Source organism: Podarcis filfolensis, assembly GCF_964270895.1.
Source record: "Podarcis filfolensis genome assembly, chromosome: 16".
Classification (NCBI taxonomy): Eukaryota; Metazoa; Chordata; class Lepidosauria; order Squamata; family Lacertidae; genus Podarcis; species Podarcis filfolensis.
Genome location: NC_139620.1, coordinates 12,071,942 through 12,092,947, shown reverse-complemented (window position 1 = coordinate 12,092,947; position 21,006 = coordinate 12,071,942). Strand labels below are relative to the sequence as shown.

At 45.1% G+C, this 21,006-nt stretch overlaps 2 protein-coding genes across 8 annotated transcripts in view; one reads left to right on the top strand and one right to left on the bottom strand.

The window, feature by feature from the left end:
• The window catches only part of MACROD1 (mono-ADP ribosylhydrolase 1), a 309,756-nt gene that overhangs the window by 228,125 nt on the left and 60,625 nt on the right, over nt 1-21,006 (bottom strand). The gene's annotated exons all lie outside the window — the stretch shown is intronic.
• Nucleotides 1-21,006, top strand: part of FLRT1 (fibronectin leucine rich transmembrane protein 1) — a 158,405-nt gene that overhangs the window by 121,734 nt on the left and 15,665 nt on the right. The window contains exon 1 of one of the 4 annotated variants that reach the window (XM_083591781.1): nt 10,239-11,105. The exons of 2 other annotated variants lie outside the window; for them this stretch is intronic. The gene's annotated coding sequence lies outside the window, so the exon portion shown is untranslated. Of the gene's footprint in view, nt 1-10,238; nt 11,106-11,185; nt 11,466-21,006 lie in introns of those variants that run through there. One more of the 4 variants, XM_083591784.1, reaches the window with a different exon arrangement.

Genomic DNA, 21,006 nt, shown 5'->3' with positions numbered 1-21,006 from the left:
TTTAAAAATTTCTTAAATTTTATTTATCTTTTGGGTACATGTTTTGCCCAGTAACCTTTTCCTTTATAAAAACAACTTTGAAGGGGATGAATGAAAGTGGGAAAGTAGAAGGTGGATTGGATCACTTAACCCTCTTCTATCCCACCACATGATTTCCATCGTTAGTATAAACTATCTGCATTATGCACAAAACTGGCTTTCCAGAGTTCGTAAACTAGTACGTGGCAAACCTGTGACAACCAAATCTACCTTGCTCAGAAGATAAAATGAGGAAAGTGGGAGAAAAATAAAAGATTGCTATCGGATGTTGGGGTGCTGGTCAGGTTCCTTGTACCTGTAATTGTTTTAGGAAAAACAATCACGTAGCTCCCTGCTACCAGTAGTGGCTGGTGTCCATGGAAACTGGTAAGGCGGAAGGAGGCTGACAGTAGGTGGCGCTAGAGCAAAATATAGGCAGAATCAACTGATTCTAGGTTTGTCCCCATCCTCGTCCTGGCTGAATTCTACAAAGATATTCGGAGACTAAGAAGCTGATAGGCAGTACCACCCACTGAACTGGATGTAAGTAAGAAGGCATGATGACTGAGTTTGATGGGGGAGTCTCCCATTTGCCTTAATATACCAGCCTTCACTGCCTGCTACACAATAAGCAAGTGTCTATTTTTAACCTTACTTGTGCATCCTCCAGTTGAGGACCGGTACTTCAGGGCACTCAAAGTGTCAGTAATCTTATTCTTTATAACAACCCAGTAAGGTGAGAAAGCTAGTATCATTACACCCATTTTGCAGAAGCTGAGGCCTGAGACTTATACTTTGCTGGATGCATAACAAGGGTGAGATCTGAACTGGGTTCCACCAGTTCTCTACTTACAAGTTCTCAATCTTGCTGACAGAGCAGAGCTGTCTGTCCCAATTCTGAGCTGCAGGGACCAAGGTGCTCCTTAAAGGATCATGACAGTATTCTATCCTGCTTGGCTTGCAAGAATTTGCCAAGGAAAGATAGTATCATGATGTGAGCCTCGAGCCAGCTAGAACCAGGATCAACTAAGCATCTGTCTGATATTTATCTGGAGGTGTCTTTTTATAGAAATGGCAGCCCTTGCGATTCTCTTTTCCTACCCTGCCCCCCCCAAATAAAAGGAGCCTAAAGTTAATTATTTTGCCAATTTCATGCTGCATGCATTATGCATCTTGCCTTATCTCTCCTGTAATTGTAGGCAGGTATGTAAATGTTATATATCTCTTTAAAAATGCTTTAAATGCTTTAAAAACGAAGATGGGGTGCCTCTTCCCCCGCCACGTTGAAAAACTAGCAGAGTTAATAGAAAACGCTGGTGAACAAGAAAGGATTTCAAACTTGTGTCTTGGGAGGTTAATTATATTGATAGTAACATCTGATATGAAAATATTTTTGCTGGGAAGAGGAGGATAGGGAAATAAAGGAATCGAAAGCTGCAATTTTGTGCTTGCCTTTATTAGGAGATAGAAACTTTCTGCTTCCTGTGTTGGGAGCCACTGCAATGAGACTGGGGATTATGGTGGAGTTTTACCTCTCTAACACCAGCGTGGGGTTTTCCCCTCCTATATGTGGAATTATCTCAGATTTTGTTGCAAGGAAAGTCAGGAACAGCAAGAGCCATAGCTCAGTGGCAGGGGGGTCTGCTTTGGTATGCAGAAGGTCCCAGGTTCAATCCCCAGCATCTCCATGTAAGGGTGGGAACATCCCATGTCTGAAACACTGGAGAGCTGCTGCCAGTCAGTGTGGACAATACTGAGTTAGATGGACCAATGTTCTGACTCCATTCCTATGTTTCTAGGTTCAATCGTACCTCGGAAGTTGAATGGAATCCGTTCTGGAAGTCTGTTCGACTTCCAAAACGTTTGGAAACCAAGGTGCGTCTTCCGATTGGCTGCAGGAAGCTCCTGCAGCCAATGAGAAGCCGCACCGGACATGCAGGTTCCAAAGAACGCTTGCAAACCGGAAGACTCACTTCTGGGTTTGCGGCGTTCAGGAGCCAAAATGTAGGAGTGCCAAGGCGTTCAGCTTCCAAGGTATGACTACTTGCAGAATGTATGAACTTTTATGGCGCAGCTGCATGAGTTTTGTAATGTGCAGTTTACTCATCAGCAGGTGCAAAGTGACTTCAGAATCTATGCCACAGGATTTGGTATCCCTTTTAAAAGGCAAGTGGCAGTTTAATTTATTATTATTATTATTATTATTATTATTATTATTACTACTACTACTACTACTACTACTACTACTACTACTACTATTATTATTATACCCCACCCATCTGGGCAACTTACAGAACATAAAAAAAATAGTAAAACACCAGACATTAAAAACTTCCCTGAACAGGTCTGCCTTCAGATGTCTTCTAAAAGTCAGATAGTTGTTTATTTCCTTGACATCTGATGGGAGGGCATTGCACAGGGTGGGCTCCACAACCGAGAAGGCTCTCTGCCTGGTTCCCTATAGCCTCACTTCTCACAGTGAGGGAACCGCCAGAAGGCCCTCGGAGCTGGACCTTGGTGTCCGGGCTGGACGATGGGGGTGGAGATGCTCCTTCAGGTATACTGGGCCGAAGCCGTTTAGTAGCTGTTATGAGCATAGAGAAGAACTAAGGAAGATAGGAATCCAGATAGGATGCTCATCCACACTTCTGCTTGTCCCATGCCTAGGAAGCACAGGTCTGAGTGGTTTTCCCCTTGCCCTTTCCCAGGTAATATTGCTAAATCAGAGCAAACATCAATCTACAGATATTGCCGTTTGCTCCAATTCAGCGCTAAAGAGTGGCTTTCCTTGGGGGAAAGCAGTGGGACAAGAGGAAGTGTAAGCCCAGGTTTTGAGGGCCAGGGTACAAAACTTCAGGTCTCTTCTGAAAATTGCTGCTTCCCATCTCTCAGAAGGGATATAACTTTCCTTAAAATAATAGAAAAGAAAGAGAATGTAAGATGCCCTGGTTATTTGAAATATGAGACGGTCAGTCTACAAAACTGATTTATTTGTTTTTTTATGTTATTGGAGTAAGATTTCACACCAGGTATGTAATGAACTCATAATCTTTATGCTTTTATTTTCTTTTTACTGGTTGGTTGGTTGGTTGGTTGGTTGGTTGGTTGGTTGTTTGCAATTATATTGCAAAATTAAAACAGGATTTATTTGTTTTTTAAGGCTTTCAGTGAAGGAATGAGTAGACAGAGGGAGACTGGAGAGAGGGAATTAAGCTCAATTTCCAGGCCTTCCTCTGGTTCCCCTCCATCAACTTATGGTTCCTGCCAAACACTTGAAATTCTATGTAAACCTGAATTTAGGGAGCAGAACTAAACAGCTACCTTTATAGAGACTATCAATCAAATGAAACATGGCAGTTTTCCACATTACATGACTTGTTATCCAAACTCACAAGTGTGGGTTGTTGTGGGTTGTTTTTTTAAATAAATGCACTAGAGCAGGAAGATACGAGCCTTCCGTACTAAAGCATATTATGATGTTGAGCCCAATCCTGTGCACTGAGTAAAAGTAAGCCTTCCCGTGTTCAATGGGACTTGTCGATCTCCACCTCCATCCTAAAACCACAATCCCATCCATACTTACTTGGTGGGGAGTATGGACAGAATTGCACTCTTAGGATAGAGATGGAGACCAACAATAGTTTTTAAAAGGGTCGAAGGTGGTATGATAGAGACATCACTTCCCACACAAATGTGGAGATACAGTCATACCTCAAGTTGAATGTGCTTCAGGTTGAGCGTGTTCGGGTTGTGCTCCGCGGCAACCCGGAAGTAACAGAGCATGCTACTTCTGGGTTTCGCCGCTCGCACATGCACAGATGCTCAAAATGACATCACGCGCATGCGCGGAAGCGGCGAAACGCGACTCGCGCACGTGCAGACACGCCGTCGCATCTTACATTCCATTTGGAATGCGAACGGGGCTCCAGAATGGATCCTGTTCGCATCCCGAGGTACCACTGTAATTCTTTTGATGCTTCTGCTCAAACAGGGCCTGCAGGGTTTTTGAAACAAAACAAAAACCTACCAAACTTGTTTAACCCAGAGGCAGCAGTAGGAAAAACGTACACATCGTGAACAGTGAAACATGTTTCAAATTCCTGTAAGTTAGAGCCTGTCATCCTTTTTAGGCCCATGAACATTATTCTTGAGGAAGTGCTGGGGAGCGCCACATTTTTTAGCCACTTCTCCCCTGGGGATCAGCTTCCCTACTCCCTCAGAGGTACATGTCAAAACGTTGCTTTTCCAAGGTATCTGGATAAAAGTCAGAGCCAGCAGATTTAATATAAACCTTGAAAAGCACACAGAGCTAAAAGAGGAAGTGGGGTTGGGAGGATCAGTCTTCCAACTTCCTCTTTCAACTCTGTGTACTTCTCATGGGAGAAAAAAGGTAGCCACTCTCACTACCTCATCACCAAGTAGGTGGTGAATTGCAAGAGCTCAGAGGTTTTGTGGGTACTGGGAATCCCCAGGGGTGTAACACATAGGTGATCTGTGCTGTAAGTCAAGTTTTCCATTCTGTGCACTGAACAAGTCTGTTTTGCTTGCAAGCCTGCGGTTGATGGAGTAAGACAGACTGTCTTACGTTTAAAAGAACAAACCTATTTGCACATTTTCCAGCAGTGTGTGGGCTCATGAGGCCTAGAACCTTGCTCCTCTCTTCCCTTTTTTGTTTTCTAAGGGGAAGAAAAAGAGCAGAACAAAGCAGCTGAAGGCAAAGCCTGGGTCAGCTTCTCTTCCAGATGTGCATCCTGCACAAAGCAGCTCAAGACAGAAACCGACATACGTCAGCCTCAGCTCCTCAGCCAGCAAGGTCTGCTCCCGTCTGTCAGATTGACAAGGGCTGAGTATGGCTACCCTGGAGGGGGATGAAGGGGCACCTGAGTTTCTGGATTAAAGAAAGACTCAGCACAAGCCTCCTTTGCTCCCCAGAGCCATTGGCCCTTTTAATAACAACTGCAGCATAAAAGCCCCGAGCAAGCCGCAGCGAGGGTAATTATGGTCTGCCATCCGGCCTGCTCTGGAAAGATGAAAGGGGCAACCCAAAAAGAGAAAGGAAGAAAAACTTATTATTTACTTCAAACAGTTCCATAGATATTAACTTAATGGAGGCTTGGCACCTCTGCCAGGGGGAGAATTATGCTTCTTAACTACTTCAGTGTGTGTGTTTTGGGGGGAGGGCGGTGCGAAGTGTCACAGAGGGAGGAGGGAGAATCTCCACTCCAAAGAAAGGTCTGTAGCAAATTGGGCTTCAGCTGCCCAGCCTCTAGACTCCAAATTAGTGCCTGAATTGCAAAGGGGACCTGGCCCCCTTAGCTGCAGATTTTAGCTCAAAGGTCCATGCATTTGGCTACAGTTGGGGAGAATCAGGGTCGGGGCTTGTGGATTTCATGAAGAGCCCAACAGTGATTTAAGCATTGCTTCATATCCCCACCTGATACCCTGCTCCTGTGCAGAAGACAGAACTTGGGCTGCCGGCATGCCTGTTTAAAGACACACACACACACATACAGTTCACATGGCATATAGTTAAACTATGGAATTTGCTCCCACAAGAGGCAGTGATGGCCTCAACTTGGATGGTCTAAAGAGGATTAGACAAATTCATGGAGGAGAAAGATATCAATGGTGGCTAACCATAATGATTATGCTCGACCTACACTGTTGCATGCTTGGGGCAGGCAGAACATTGTTACTGCTGCAACCCACATTAGGTCACGGGGTTTTGGTTCCTGTTCCACAGGTGCTTTAGGAGAAACTATCATTTCTCAGCCTCCCCACTCCCCACCCAAATCTTTAATTTGGAGATAACAATACAGAATTGTTGTAATGAGAAACATTTTAGATGCTATCTGTGAATACTATGTTAACTAAAGCAAGTGCTCTCTCTTAATCATGTGAATTTTGGGGTGTCCCCAGACTGTTACTATTTTTGGGTGGGATTCAACACATACTGGACAATTTAGGTTGCACAATCAACATTGGTTTGGTGTATGGGATGTTAGGGGAGAGGAGCTGTCATTCTCCAGCAGTTTGGCTTCACCTTCAGGGGGACACTTCTTTGTTTCTAGAGACAGACGGAAGCCAAACACAAGGTGCTCTTTTGCAACAAACTCACTTCCTACCCAACATTAGATTTTTCCTACAGGTAAAGTGATGGGAAAACATACTGGTAAGTGTGGGATAACCGTTGTTTGCCACAATGTTGTCTGAGCTCTATGCAAACAGATCAGAATGAATGCTCAATAAACTGGTCATCTGGAAGCAAGCAACCTTGGTCAAATAAATCTACATAAATTTGTAAACTGATAAAACAATAGAAAGGGGAGGAGGAACTCTGCTTTTAGCTAATGAGTACAATGTGATAGGCACCATCTTAGAAAAGGTGTTCTCTCCCGTGCTAGAAAAGGAGAAATGCCTCTTCTAAGATGTCACTAACCACATGCTTTTCCTTATAAGTGTGTATTGAAAATAATTAACCATTTTAAAAAGAAATCTGTCTTGATTAATCAGAGGCATCTTTTTTCTAATTTACCAAAATGTTTTTAATCAGTTCATCTAAGTGATGAATCAGCTCGAGCTGCTATAACCATGCACACCTTTAGCTGAGAGCAAAACACCAGCTCTAGTGGGGCTTTGCCTCCGAATATGCCTAGGATGAGGCCACACACATTGTACACCCAATTACTATTAGCTCGCATTTCCCAACTTCTCTAGGCACTGAGCAGGAAAAGCCAACATGTACGGCGATTCAATCTCTAGCTCTTATATTTGTCTATAAATAATGGATTTAATTTGAGCTTTGAAACACACGCATACACAGCAGGAGGACTCAGACGAAACCCCTCCCTTTCATTTTGGTGAAGTCAGGGAGGGCCCTGTTGGCAGAGGCATATGTAGCTAACGTGTGAGACTCAGGTCCTGTCTGCCAAGAAGACACCACAGAGGGCAGATGTAGGGATAATCCAGGGACTTGCCCAGCCGCAAGGGGAGCGTACGGCAAAATCAGGGAGCTGAAGATGCCATTGGTGCCATCCCCAAGGGCCAAAGCGGTGTGCTTTCTCTGACGTGTTTATTCATCTCACTTAAGGCACTTTGGTGTACCAAACGAACATGTTTTAATTAAAGAAAAAGTATATTGTAATACTTCTCCCACCCCCACCCCGCCCTCGTTGCCAGGGAATTAAGAAAATGACTAGCTCCTTTCAGACTCTGCCAGGGGCTGTGAGGTGCCACCCACCCAGCCGGGCTCGGGGCTCATTTGTCTGGAGCTCATTCCTGTGCTCTGTGGCACAGCCCACGGGCCTGACAGATGGCTGATTCAGCCCAAGAGTGCTCAGACCTGGACAGACCCAGCAGCTCTGTTACATTCATTGAACAGTTTCAATAAAGGCAACTTAAATGGGTTTGTTTTTTAAGTGTCATCCCTCCAGGAGTGCTGGAAAGGCAAGAGGCAGCATGCTCCTTGCTGAACAATTGGGTGGAATGCTGCCTGCATACATTTCCTTGCATCTCTGCAAGGAAAAAGGGTTACAGATCCCCCCCCCCACTTTTTAAACGAAAGCTGGATATTCGAGGAAGGAAACCTAAATCAGCCATCAGTGCCAACTGAAATATTTTTATTTTTTTTTAAAGTAAATTGCATGGTACCATCACATAGGTTTGCAGATCTGGCTGATCTCCCCCACGCCAGAAGCTCTTTGCCTATAGGAAGCTAGCACTTAAGTGAACATAGGAAGGTGTTTTATACCAAGTCAGACCATTGTTTCATCTAGTATTGTCTACACTGACTGGCAGCAGCTTTCTAGGATTTTGGGGAGGTGCCAGTGATTGAACCTGACCCTTACAGAGGAAGCTGCCTAATGACAAGTTAGAAACCATTGGTCCAGCTAACTCATTATTGTACACACTGACTGGCAGCAGCTCTCCAAGGTTTCAGCCAAGGGACACTCCCAGCCATACCAGGAGATCCCAGGAATTGAACCTGGGACCTTAGCTCTCCCCAAGCATAAGAAAGGCAGACAAAGAAGGAAAGGAAACTTGTTGGCAGGTATGTCATTTTGGTCCAGGGTCAAGCACATGATGGAATTTTGAAGAAAAGGGTAGGTGGGGGCCTTTAATTAAATCCACAAGCCCTACTCTGTGATGTTTTTGCCTAACAACTCCCCAACCCATACCCTTCTGAAAACAATAAATAAGGGAGTAAATAAAAGGGGGGGAGGTGATTCAACCATGGTATATATACTCTGTTTCTATTACCTTACAGCTATGGAAGTTATATTTATTTATTTTTGCAAAGGATCGTACATGGGTTGCTTCCAGATGACCTGTTTATTGAGCACCCATCCTGATTTCTTTGTGGGCTTACAAGGAGGTTAGATAACATCAGGTATGTTATTGAGAATTCATTCTGATTTGTTTATGGGGAGCTTAGACAAGGTTACATCAAGCAAACATTATTCCACCTTTTTCCAGAGCATTTCGCTGTCACTCTTCCATATTGGGGGGGAAGGTCTCATTTTAGGGGGAAGCAGGTTTGTTATGCAAGAGCACCACATCTTTAGTTGCACAACCTGAATTTGCTGGGTATGCGATTGAATCACACTTGCTGGAGGTGGGGAGCAACAGAGGGAAGTGCCCATACTTGCGTATTTTGGTCTGGGCCCTGAGACAAAACAGAACCATACAACTTATTCTGCCCAGGAAAGGGTGGGGAGAAAAACAAGACTCTCTTCTGACTCCCAGCCAGTCGCACCATTTATACCCCTCCTGTTAAAATCAGGTAGGCTGCACCCATCTGTTGTGATGGAAGCCCAGAGATATTTCAACACCCCCTCAATGAATGGAATCTGAGGTTGACATCTCAGATTCAGCCTCCTGTTTTCCTAGAGGGAAGGCGCAGTAGTCTTTTAGATACCTGCTTGTTTGTTTTGGCTGGCTTATCCAGGCACATGATTTGGTTATGTATGTTCCTAAATTGGTTTTATTGTTTTTAAGAGTTTTTTTTTAAATGCTTTTTTAAATTGTTGGTCTTTTTAAAAATCACAGAAGCGTTTGTTGCCCTGGGCTACTTTGGAAAACTAAAAAAAAAAGCAATTTTAATAAAAAAATAAACTCAAGGCTTTAGAACTTGACCTTTTTACTTGTGTTAGGTTAGCAGAAAACAAAAAAATCTTTAGAAAAATAAGTTATTTCTTAATCAGAAGAGTTCACTGTATATAACATGCCCTATTAAATATACTTTAGCAGTCCTCAGAATGCTCTGGTGGTAGTTGAGTTTTGTTCATTTCCACTTAGTTTTTTTCCATATTCATTTTTCTGTCTGCTGGCCTGGGCACTTCAGGGTCTATGGAGAGCCATGACATTATGCAATGTGCTGGATGCTTCCTATATGATGTAGGGTAGGGGTGGTGGCTATCTTCTTCTTGTGTTAGAATTTTACCCCTGAGCTCAGAACTCTAAGGCTGCAATCCTATACACATTTACTTGAGAATTATGTTTCATTTAAGGTGGAATCTACTCACATATAAAAGCCATTCTGAAAATGCTTTTTAAAAGCGTTTTTTAAAAAAATACATTGAATTTTCCATAAGGCTCACAATCGCCATCTAATGTCACATTGCATATTGCACTTAAGACACACATAAAACGTTTTATTTGCAGCTGTATAGCTGAATCCTAAGGGAGTGTGGCCCACTTCTGAGTAAAAATGCACAGGATTAGGCTACAATCCTACACAGGACTAAGCCCCACTGAGCTCAGTAGGTCTTTATTTTGAAGTAAAAACGCAACAGGCTGTGATTCTGGCTGCATGCTTACTTGGAAGTAGAGGTGCCAACCCTGTCCTTCGCACAGTGGTCTGATCCTACACATGGAATAGTTACTCTGATTTCAACAAAGCTTGCTTCACAGAAAAATTACAAGCATACTTTTGGGTAGGACAGGGGCGAAACTAGGCTTTATTTCACCTGGGTCAAAGACCCAGTTTGGCACCTCCCCTCCTCAATGATGCCCCTCTAGAGGCTTCACCGGGCAAAAACCCTGGCTAGCCCCCCACCCCAAGCTATGGCTCTGGGTAAGAGTGTGATCTTTTGGACCAAGCTTCTGAGGAAGGGGCATGGGGATGTGGATTTGTAGTCCCGCAATCTGCACAACGTATCACTTGGGCTGTGTAAGTCTCAACTGCACTCAGATGGGGTTACTTTGGAGTAAACTTGCAGAGGAGGAAGGTCTGTCTCTCAGGGTCTGCCAGTTATACACCCTAACTCAGGGAATATGCCCTGTAGAATTCAGTCACAAATCTCGGGACTGCTTTTTGTGAATGGAAGAGGGATGGTGGGGGAGGGGCAGTCTAACCTTTGCCCCCAGTGAAGCTCCACCCGTGTACACTATCCTCCACCCAGTGATGTAGTCTGTTAGTTTATTTGCATCTGAACTAGTGAAAAGGATGGGAGACAGATGTGATTTGGGGGAGGGTCCTGATCAGATTGTAAAACGTTGAGACGCGGGGTGGGGTGGGGGTCTTTGCAACTGAATCTCTCCCTCCCCACCACCCGCTAGGAATTGCTTCGTAGCACCGCCTCCTAGTCCTAAATCCTCCTCCCCCTTCCAACCTCTCTTTTCCCCCTCCTCCTCCTCCTCTCCCTGCAACGGGCCTTTTGCACAACACACACACGCAGCTGCACGCAGCCATCACTCCCGGCTTTCCCGTTTGCACGGCTGCTTCAAATGGGCCCCCAGAGAGGGATGAATCCGGAGCGGCGGAGGCAGTGAAAGCAAAAAAAAAAAAGGGGGGGGGGAGCACAAATAAAGGAGAGGAGGGTGCAGCGGCAGCAGCGGAATATGGCACCGCAATGCCGGGAAGAGGGTTTTTAGGTGCCCGCTGGAGATCGCTCCGCTGCCGCCTCGGTTGCAGAAGGGGAGGCGAGCGCGCCCGGATTTGGAGAAAGCTCTCTCCCCACTCCCAGTCCCCAGATCGGGAAGGGGGAAAAGCAGGACCTAGCTATCCACACGCGCCATACAAACTCAACACGGGTTGCCAAAAGGGGAGCCGGCAGGAGGAGCGTCGCCGGGGATGCCAAGGCGCGGTGAGTAGCTTCGAGGCGAGGCAGGGGGAGAAAAAGTTTGCGAGGCAGGGATTGAATTGCCCGGGGCGCCTGGCAGCAGGGATCCGTGGCTGGCTGGGTGTCTGCGTGTAGTAGGTAGGGGTGAAGTCTCCCGCTTGCTGGAGACCAGCCTCGGCAGTGGAGATCGGCCCTTGGACCAAATCTCTCCTACGCCGCCTCTACCCCGCTTTACAAAGGCATCTTTTAGCTGCCCACCGTTGGAAACTGGACACTGGGCAAGCCGTAGGTCTGAGGCGGCAGCGGAGCAGTTCGCATGGAGGAGAGACCTGTCAACACACACTGACTGGCCCCCCGAGAGCTAGCCCATCCCTGGTTTTTAAGGTTCTGACGGTGTTTGTTTGTTTTTTTAATTTTTCAAACCCTTCTAAGCCGTCTAGAGTGCTGTGAGTGCAATGAAAAGGGCGGGTGTGCATTTTCTAAATGCAGGAGAGCAGACGAGGACCGTTGCATGCAGGTTTTATGCAGAAACACCATGCTGGTTACCAGCACAAACAACAGATGCTGGATGAGATGGACCCTGTGGGGGATGCAGCAGGGCTCTTCTTGTAGGAGGGCTGAGAGAACCTGTGGCCCTCCAGGGGTTGCTGTACTACAACTCCCATCAGCCCCAGCCAGCCTGGCTAATGGTCAGGGATGATGGGAATTGGCCATTGGCCACACTGACTAGAGTTTAAGCCTATTTGGAGGGCCACTGGTCCCCCCCCTCCATCTCACAGAAGAGACCATCTGGGGGTTTGGAGAGGGGAGAGATGTTTTTCATCGTGGTTTGCTCCCCAAATACCCGTTTATTGAGCATTCATCCTGATTTGTTTGCACGAAGTTTGCAGCAGGGGTTGTTTATTGAGCATTTCTGCATGGAGGTTAGATGTGTTGAGTGTGTTAATTTCACCTTTTCCAGTGCATTTTCTTGTCAAATAGGTTTTTTGGGCGAGGGGGGTTGTTGCTCAAGAATGGAAGATCAGCTTTAATTGTGCAACATGATTTTGTGCATGACTCGTGCCCACATATAAGGAAAGTTTGGAAAGGCCTCCGGAAGCAAGTGGGGTGTATGGAGACAGTGGGGGAAGTGACTCACACACCCCTCTCCTCTTCCTATTAAGGTGTGTGTGTGTGTGTGTGTGTGTGTGCAAAATGTTGAATACTGGGACTGAATTTGAGAAACCTGTTCAACTGTGAATATATTTTGGTGGCCTTAGCAAGTTGCTAGTGCTCAGTCTAACCTACCATACAGGGTTGTTGTGAGTCTTTGAAAAAAAATTGTTCTGAGCACCGTGGCACATGTGCAAATGGGGTGCAAATATAATAACCAGAGACATCCCAACTCTAGTAAAAATATTGCTGCAGCTTAGCTTGGGTGTAAAATGTGGCTGGAATCCTCAACTGCATGATGGAATTAGAGACACCCCCTAAACCAGGGATGTCATTGGATAGGTTTCCTACATCCTTGAGCCTTGACTATGCTGGCTGAGGCTGATGGGAGCTGGAGCTCACCAACATCTGGAGAGCCACACGTTCCCTAGCCTTGTACAACAGACATGATGAGTTTGATTAGGTGTGGCAGGCCCCTTCATTTGACCAGTCAAATACTGTCAGTGGGTTTTGGTCAGATAAAGAAAACTAATCCAAGAATGCTACTGTATAGACAGCAGCTTGTCTTGATTTTATAATTTTATGGTGCTGTTTGTTAGGAATGGAAGCATAAAGGCAGCTTGTCCCCTGGCACTGTATTAAACTCTGGGGGAAACCTAGTGGTATGGCAGAGCTTCTGTGGCTGCCAGTGTAGTTTAGTGGCTAGAGTCTTGGACAAGGATCTGGGAAACGAGGGTTTGAATCCCTACTCAGCAATGTGGCCCACTCTGTGACCTTAGGCCAGTCAATATATCTCAGCCTAATCTAATTGTCAGGGCTGTTGTAAAGGCAAAATGGGGAGCAAGGGGGAGGAGATATACTTCCTTGAACTCCTTGGAAGAAAGGTGAGATACAAATGTAAATAATCTCCAGACAGGAACACAAGCTGTCATCAGTAGCTGAGCAGACCAAGGAAACTCAAGTTCAAATCTTTAATCATCCATGAGACTGATTAGATGACACTGTGCCATTCACACATTTTTAAGACCTACCAATTCGTAGGGTTATAAGAATAAAAGAAAGGCAGGAAGGGCTATGTATGCATCCCTGGGAGGATGGGTTGAATGGGAAAAAAGTAATAAACTTAATAATTCATTACCATTGTTATTAAAGTTACCTGTTATTGGGAAACAATGGCATTATCTAATTTGTTTTTCAGTTTTGCGATTAGCATATGCATGAAAGCTGCTGCTGCTGATTAACCTCCTGCTTGTTCTTCCCATTAGTAAGAAAGCTGTAAAAATACATGACCACCAGTGGACTGATCCCTTTTAAACTGGTTCAAATCCCCAAGCTTACTCTGAGGAAAAAAATATTCTCTTAAGGTAATTGGCTATTATTTTAAAACCTTTGTACCCTAGCTTTCCTCAGTAGACCTCAATGCAGCTAGTAACGATAAAATTACAACAATCACTACATAGTCTGTCTCCCAAAAACAAATGTGCCCAAATTCCTCACATGCAGTAGGTTAGTCTTGCGCCATCTTGAGCAGATGAAACCAGCTCCCAAACCTACTTGATTTAATCCACTGCAGTTGAGAGTTAGATTCCACACTTACTATGGATAAGCTGTGAGAACTGCTAAAGCTCACTGGTAGAGCATGTGTTTTGCATTTAGAGGGTCCCAGGTTTAAGCCCCAGCATCTCCTGGAAGGGTGGAGAAAGACCCCTGCCTGTAACCCTGGAAAGCTGCTGCCAGTCAATTGTCAGCTTACCAATGTTTCTCCAGCTGACTATAATTCCCATCATCCCAAACCACAGGTTGTACTAGCTAGGGATGATGGGAGATGTAGTCAAAAAACAGCTGGAGACCCAAGTCTGGGAAACACTGGTAGACAATACTGAACTAGATGGGCCAATGATCTAAGCCAGGTCCCTAAATATATAAAGGAGAGGGGGGCTGTAGTTTGGTGGTAGAGCATCTGCTTTGCATGCAGAAGATCACAGACTGGCAATGTTCTTTCTGAAACCCTAGAGAGCCACTGCCAGCTAGTGCAGACCAGGTGTGGGGAACCTTTGGTCCTCCAGATGTTGCTGAATTGCAACTCGCATCAGCCACACCAAGCATGGTCAATGGGCAGGCAGGATGGGAGTTGTAGTTCAGCAACATCTGGAGGGCCACACATCCTGAAGATAGTACTGAGCTAGATGGTCTGATTCATTACAAGCCAGCTTCCTATATTTCCAAGCCGCTACCCACTTGAGTCAATGCTAAATCCCAACTTGTTGCTGATCAGCCTCATTCCATTGGAATTAATGTAACTAATTGTCATTTGTTGTAATAGCAGTAGTTCTTTGGAAACAAATGGGATCAGAGCCGTGGCATGTTGAGGATCAGCCTTAATCCACTGGAGTCAAGCCAGATCACAACTAGGTGCAGGTCTACCTTAAAACACTGGAGACAGTGGTCACAGCCACCATACATTTGAAGTACATGGCTTTCCCCCCAAAGAATCCTGGGAACTGTAGGAATGGATATCCAGCTGATATACGTTGGGAAACAGCTGATCCACTGGTGTTAAGAGGACCAGATCCACAGCCTTTAAACCAGCCTCAGTTGTACCTCAAACTAAGGGAGTCAAAAGCCCAGATTCCCACTTGGTATGCATTAGCTAACATCTGCTAGAAACAATATAACCTGGTTCCCTACTGTTTCCAATTAGCTTTGAGTTATTGGAATAAGCTCACAGTTCAGGGATGGGGGAACCTCTGGCCCTTGAGATGTTGCTCACCTACCAGTCCCATCATCCCTGACCACTGGCCACACTGGCCGGTGCGGAGGGGAGCAGTAGTCCAACAGAAGCTGGAGGGCACAGGTTCCCCATCCCTAGGATAGATTCCCATCAGTCCTTGGAAGTGACTTTGGTCCCATTACCATCAACACCACACACTGAAAAGGATCCTGGGAATCATACATTCAGTCTGTGGGCCCAAGTTTGGGTAACTCTCTCCCAAATGAAAGGCCACCCCTCCTTGTGGAACTTCAGGCACATGACAAAAGACTTTCTTGTTCCAGCAGGCAGTTTAAGGTAGTGTTTGGTTTTATGGTAAAATTGTATTGTTTGAGCGCCCCATTTTTTGTGTATTGCTTTTATGTATGCTGCTTAGAAATGTGAATAATTAAGTTGTATGTAAATGTTTTAAATAAATAATAGTTTGGTTAAGGGTGTTGGGAATTGTAGGTCTGCGAGGGAAGATCTACATTCCCTAGGACTCTCTGGGGAAAGCCATGTGCTTTAAATGTATAGTGTAGATGTGGCAGAAGTTGCAGATCTTTCTCCTCAAACCCTTTCACCAAATGTGTTGCATTGTCCCCGGTGCAAAAACACGGTTGCAGCTTTGGAGCTGGAATGCTGGGTGGTGTTGACCAAAAAAAGAAATAAAGAAATGGCTCTTTCGCAGATCTTTATACCAATGTAAGGTCTGGCCCTTTCTATTAATAAAAGGAGAGAGAGTGAGAGCTTTGTAGGAAGAGTCAACATCCCAAGTTTACTCTTACTTCTTCTGCCTAGCTAATATTCTTTGCTTTGAATGCATTCAAGCCTGATGGAAACTTTAAAGACGCAAGAGCCGATTTTAATATTTAAACATGTGTTCCTTCAGGCAAGGGGTTTGGGAAGAAGAGGGTGTATGAACTTGGGGGCTGTGGGCAGGGATTTAGCAGCGATATGAATTATTAGGCAGATTAAAGACTCCTCCAGGAATTGGGCTGTTTTTCTTTTTCTTTTCTTTTCTGGTTATGTGGTGAATGGAAGCTGAGTTTACTCGGAAGCATCGCAACACACACCCGGCTCCATCCATCCTGTCCCACGCACTGCCAGATCAGATCTATATAATAGCTGCCAAGGGGTTCAGCTCCCAAATGTTGCCAGCTCTGTTGTTCAGAGACTTAGCATCACGACAAGATTCATAAGCAGTGTTGTAGTGCTAAATTCTGATATGAAGGCCCTCATTGTCATGGTCACGTGCAGGCTAGCACTATTTTGGGGTGATATTCCATCACATGCTGGCAAATTCTGGTTGCACAATTAAAAGTTGATTTGGGAGCCCACTCACAACAAACTCTCTTCCCCACAGACTGCTCCCCCCCCCCACAAATAGCCAACATTGTCTAACCTCCCTGCAATCAAATAAGGATAAATGCACAATGAACAGCTTATCTGGAAGCACCCTAAAACTATTCAACAGAAATGATTTTTTGACCAATATGGATGTTATATAGCTTGAATACAAAGTTGGCTTCCCCTGCCTCAAACTTACTATCTGGCCTGGTAATAAGTTCTGGTGGACTCAAAAGCTTGCCCACCATTTTGGATCACTTTGGTCATAATAAAAGGATTTTTGATGTCATCATTTCTCCCCCCCCAAAAAAAGTGTCAGTTTAACTCTTAGCATGCATGCTCATGTAAGTTACCTGTTCTTCTGCTTGGCTTATTTGGTTGGTTTCTCTCTGAGAAAAGCTTATTGATTGGCAAATAAAACCCTAGGAGGCAACATCATCATCCCTGCTGTGAAATAAGTGCCTGCACTCCCTTCCTGCTTCACTATGCCACTGTTCATAAAAACAAGGCGGTTCCACACCATACATTTGCAGAGCTTTCACAAGTATTTAAAATAAGTGGCTTCCCCCATGGAATCCTGGGAACTGCAGTCGATGCTTCACAGAGCTAAAATTCCCAGCACTCTTAAACCTCAGTTCTCAGAATTCTTTGGGGAAAGCCATGTGCTTTAAATGTATGGTGTGGGTGTGACCTGAGACATAGGTAGGCAACCTGGGGCCACAGGTTCCCCATCCTTCTCTCAAATCAGCAGGTGGTGGACATTCTGTGAAAACCTAGGCCACTTGGCTCACATACCCCTTAAAAATATTCAGGTGCGGTGTTGGGGAGACTTGGTGTTGATGCCAAATGCTAAAATTCTAGCTACGCAGAACAACATCACACACACACAAAGCAGATGGATACTGATTCCTTCTGGGGAAAATAACATTAGTAGTTTACATCTGATCAACCTCATCTGCAGCGACAACATCTGGGCATCAGTACAGCACAGTTTTCCCATGCTGAAAAATTGCTGTCAGGTTAGAGAGAGGTAGATTTCATCATCCTAATTTACCTTACTTTTTTAAAAAAAGACAAAAAAAGAGACGTGTGTGTAGATGGGAAATCCCAATAACTGGATTGTTGCCTCTGGGATGAGCCTGTTGCATCTTTGTCAACTCTTTTTGTTCCCTGCCCTTTCTATAATGCATTCCCACGCCAAGTACAAACAGTGAAGGGGGGGTGTCAATTATTTAGCAGACTGTTATGCCCATGGCCTGTTAGAAAGAAGTGTGTGAGAGAGTGTGGCTGAACAAACAGAGGTGTCTGTGTCTCATACACACCCTCTTTTCTGCCATTGGCTGAGCTGCTCTGATGTCACAAAACAGGTTGTGTAGCCCTAGGGTTTGGCATCTGAGTACTAAAGAAAAGGCTAGGGAGGTGCCTTTAATAAAGAATTGTAAGGTTAAAATCCTCCAGCCAAGGACGCAAAGCAGAGGCAGTAAGGAAAGTGGCCAGGGAAGAGGGGGCGTGGCTGGGGAAGGGGAGTGGTGTGGGGAGGGTCCCAAGGACCAGGCAGTGAGATTCTGAGGGCCGCATTAGGCACCTGGGCCCGAAGTTCCCCACCCTTGGTCCCCATGTCACTTGAGGAGTTTCAGTGTTTGTGTGTGACTATGCATGTTCTTGCACTGAATGGGTTTGCTGTTTTAAAATGTTCACAGCTAACAGTCCTTCAGTATAACAGCAAGTTGGCATACATGGAGGCCAGTGTGACAGAGTGGCCATAGCATTGGGACTTTGAATCTGGGTTTCACCCAGTTTGAATTCCCGCTCAGCCATTAAATTCACTTGGTGGCCTTGGGCCAGTTAGGTATTCTCTTTCAGATTCACCTACCTCAAAGGTTTGTAGTGAGGATAAAAATGGGCAAGAGGAAACCGCAAGGCCACCCTGAGCTCCTTCAAAGAAAGACTGGGCAAAAATATAAGAGTTAGATCTATGTTGCATCATTAATTTGCCTCGACCAACCCAGCTATCTCAGAATACTGTATCTGCCAACACAGACATCCAGAAAGATGAGACTGGGGTGTGGTGTGATGTAGTGTTTGTCATGTTGGACTTGGAATCTGGATCTCACCCTTTTGAATTCCTGCTCACCTGTACAGCTCACCAGGGAACGCCACCATGGCTTGAACCCAACGCCTTAGGCATGCAAAGCAGATGGCCTACCAATACCATCTCTGACAAATTTGATTTGAAGTAATATTGTAATTTAAACAGGAGTGCCCCTGATCATAAACAGACTGCCTTTTTTCTCAGTCATAAGCAAAAGCAGCATGTCCCACATACTTAGAATGGTAGAGACTTTTAATCTCAGGGTCGTGGGTTCAAGCTGCATGTTGAGCAAAAGATTCCAGCATTGCACGAGGGTCAGGCTAGATGACTCTTAAGGTCCCTTCCAACACTACAGTTCTATGATTCTAAGGAGGAATGCTTCTCCAACCCCTGAGTCCCCTCTCAGGAAATTAAACCATACACCAAGCCTCCCTTGACAACACCCTGAGAACACCTTTTTGTGTGTATTTAACTTACCTTTTAAAAGTAAGATCTTTAGAGTACTACTTCACATACTTCCATGAAACTTTGTGCCCATTTTCATCACCGGATACAAGCAAAAGCACGGATCGCTTTGCAGAGACATGTTTTCTGGCTCAGTATAAGATTTAAATCTTTCCCCCCATTCCCACACGCATAACGCCTTTTCTTCTCCATTTGTCAAGTGAGCAAGGTATCTGCCCAAACGTGTGCCTGCAAGTTCTCAAATCTCAGAGCAGCTCAGAGTTAGCAAAGTTTATGTTAACTTGAAGAACCACCCTTCTGGATCAGCCCCAAGGGCCATATGAACATAAGGAGAGCCTGGCTGCTGGATCAAGTCTGTGGTGGCCCCTCTAGTGCAGCACTCTGTTCTCACAGTGGCCAACCAGATGCCTTAATAGGAAGCCCACAAACAGGAATTGAGTGTAACAGCAACCCTCCTCACTTGTGATTCCCAAGTATTCAGAGACAGACTGCTGCTGACAATGGAGGTAGATCATAGCCACTGAATTTGTATAACCCTATTTTAGAGCTGTAAGTTTCTGGCCACCACTCTGTCTTGTGAGGGTGAATTCCATAGTTTAACTATGTGCTGTGTGAAAAATCTATGAAATGTGAAGTCCAGCATCCTGTTTCTGACAGTGGGCAGCTGGAGGAGCATGGGCAGTTCACAAACCATGCCATGAAAGCTACAGCCCTTCCCTCTTTATCTCCATCATCCAGCCACTGGCTTAGAGTGAACTTAGGACTCACCTACTTTCATATGAATCACTCAGGTTCAGCAAAGCTTTCTAAGGCTTCAAGTTTGCTAGGTGAAAGCAAGGCACTTTGTGTGCAGAGAAGCTAAGGGAAGGGTTGCAAAGTGGATGTTAATTATCTTGCAAAGGTGCTGATCGCATATTACTGTTTTGTTTTTTAACCTAGTAAGGTATCAGGCTCTCAGATACCTCAATTACAATAACTTTGTAAAGCAAACTTGAAAGAAAGTGAAAAGGAAGTTGGAAACAAAAGGCAGAAATCTGGTGATTGGATTTCAAAAGCGAGGGAAACTGTTGATGTGGAGTTACTCACCAAAGTGAGGATGCAGAATGCGTTTCTAATACAGGAATGCTGAGAGAGGCAAGCAAATGGCCAGATAACAAGAGCATTCTGCAGAATGCAAAAATAGCCGGATGGCAGATAGAAGTGAATTAATGCATACCAATTGGTACCCAAGGGGATACTTGCCAGAAAACGTGTTATTTTAAACATTTCAAAATAGATTCATCTGATACATATCCTCTCTTCCCCCCACCCCTCAAATTCTGTGCTAAGAAGCATCTGTCTATCTGCCAGTCACTCTCCGATCACACCAAGAAATAGAACCCAAGGCGGAGATAAGTAGACTAAAGGGGAGGAGCTATGCAGAAGCAGGCCAGCTCTGCTCTGGAGTGTTTCCCATGGGAAACAAGCCCGTGTGATGTGGAACAAAGATCAGAAAGGGGATATCTGACCTTTTCCACCTCACAAATACTTAAATCACAGGGTTTAGGTTTACTCTTGACGTATGCGGCGCGAGGGGATAAACCTCCATTACAGTGGTACCTTGAGTTACAGACGTTTCTGGTTACAGACTCCGCTGACCCAGAAATAGTACCTCGAGTTAAAAACTTTGCTTCGGGATGAGAACAGAAATCACACGGCGGCGGCACGGCGGCGGCGGGAGGCCCCATTAGCTAAAGTGGTGCTTCAGGTTAAGAACAGTTTCAGCTTAAGAACAGACCTCCAGAATGAATTAAGTTCTTAACCCGAGGTACCACTGTACTAACAAATGGCACCATATTTTTTTGAAAGTTGTTTGTTTGTTCACTGTGCATTTGGACAATTATTAAGATACAGTCAAACCTCGTTGTCAAATGTAATCCGTTTCGGAAGACCGTTCGACTTCCGAAACGTTCGACAACCAAGGCGCAGCTTCCGGTTGGTTGCAAGAGCTTCCTGCACTCAAGCGGAAGCTGCGTCAGACATTCGGGTTCCTATGTTTGAATATCATTGGACACTATTTTGAATCAAGATGGTGGTTTGAACCTTTCAAAGATGCACTGCTGCAATAGCTAGTTTCA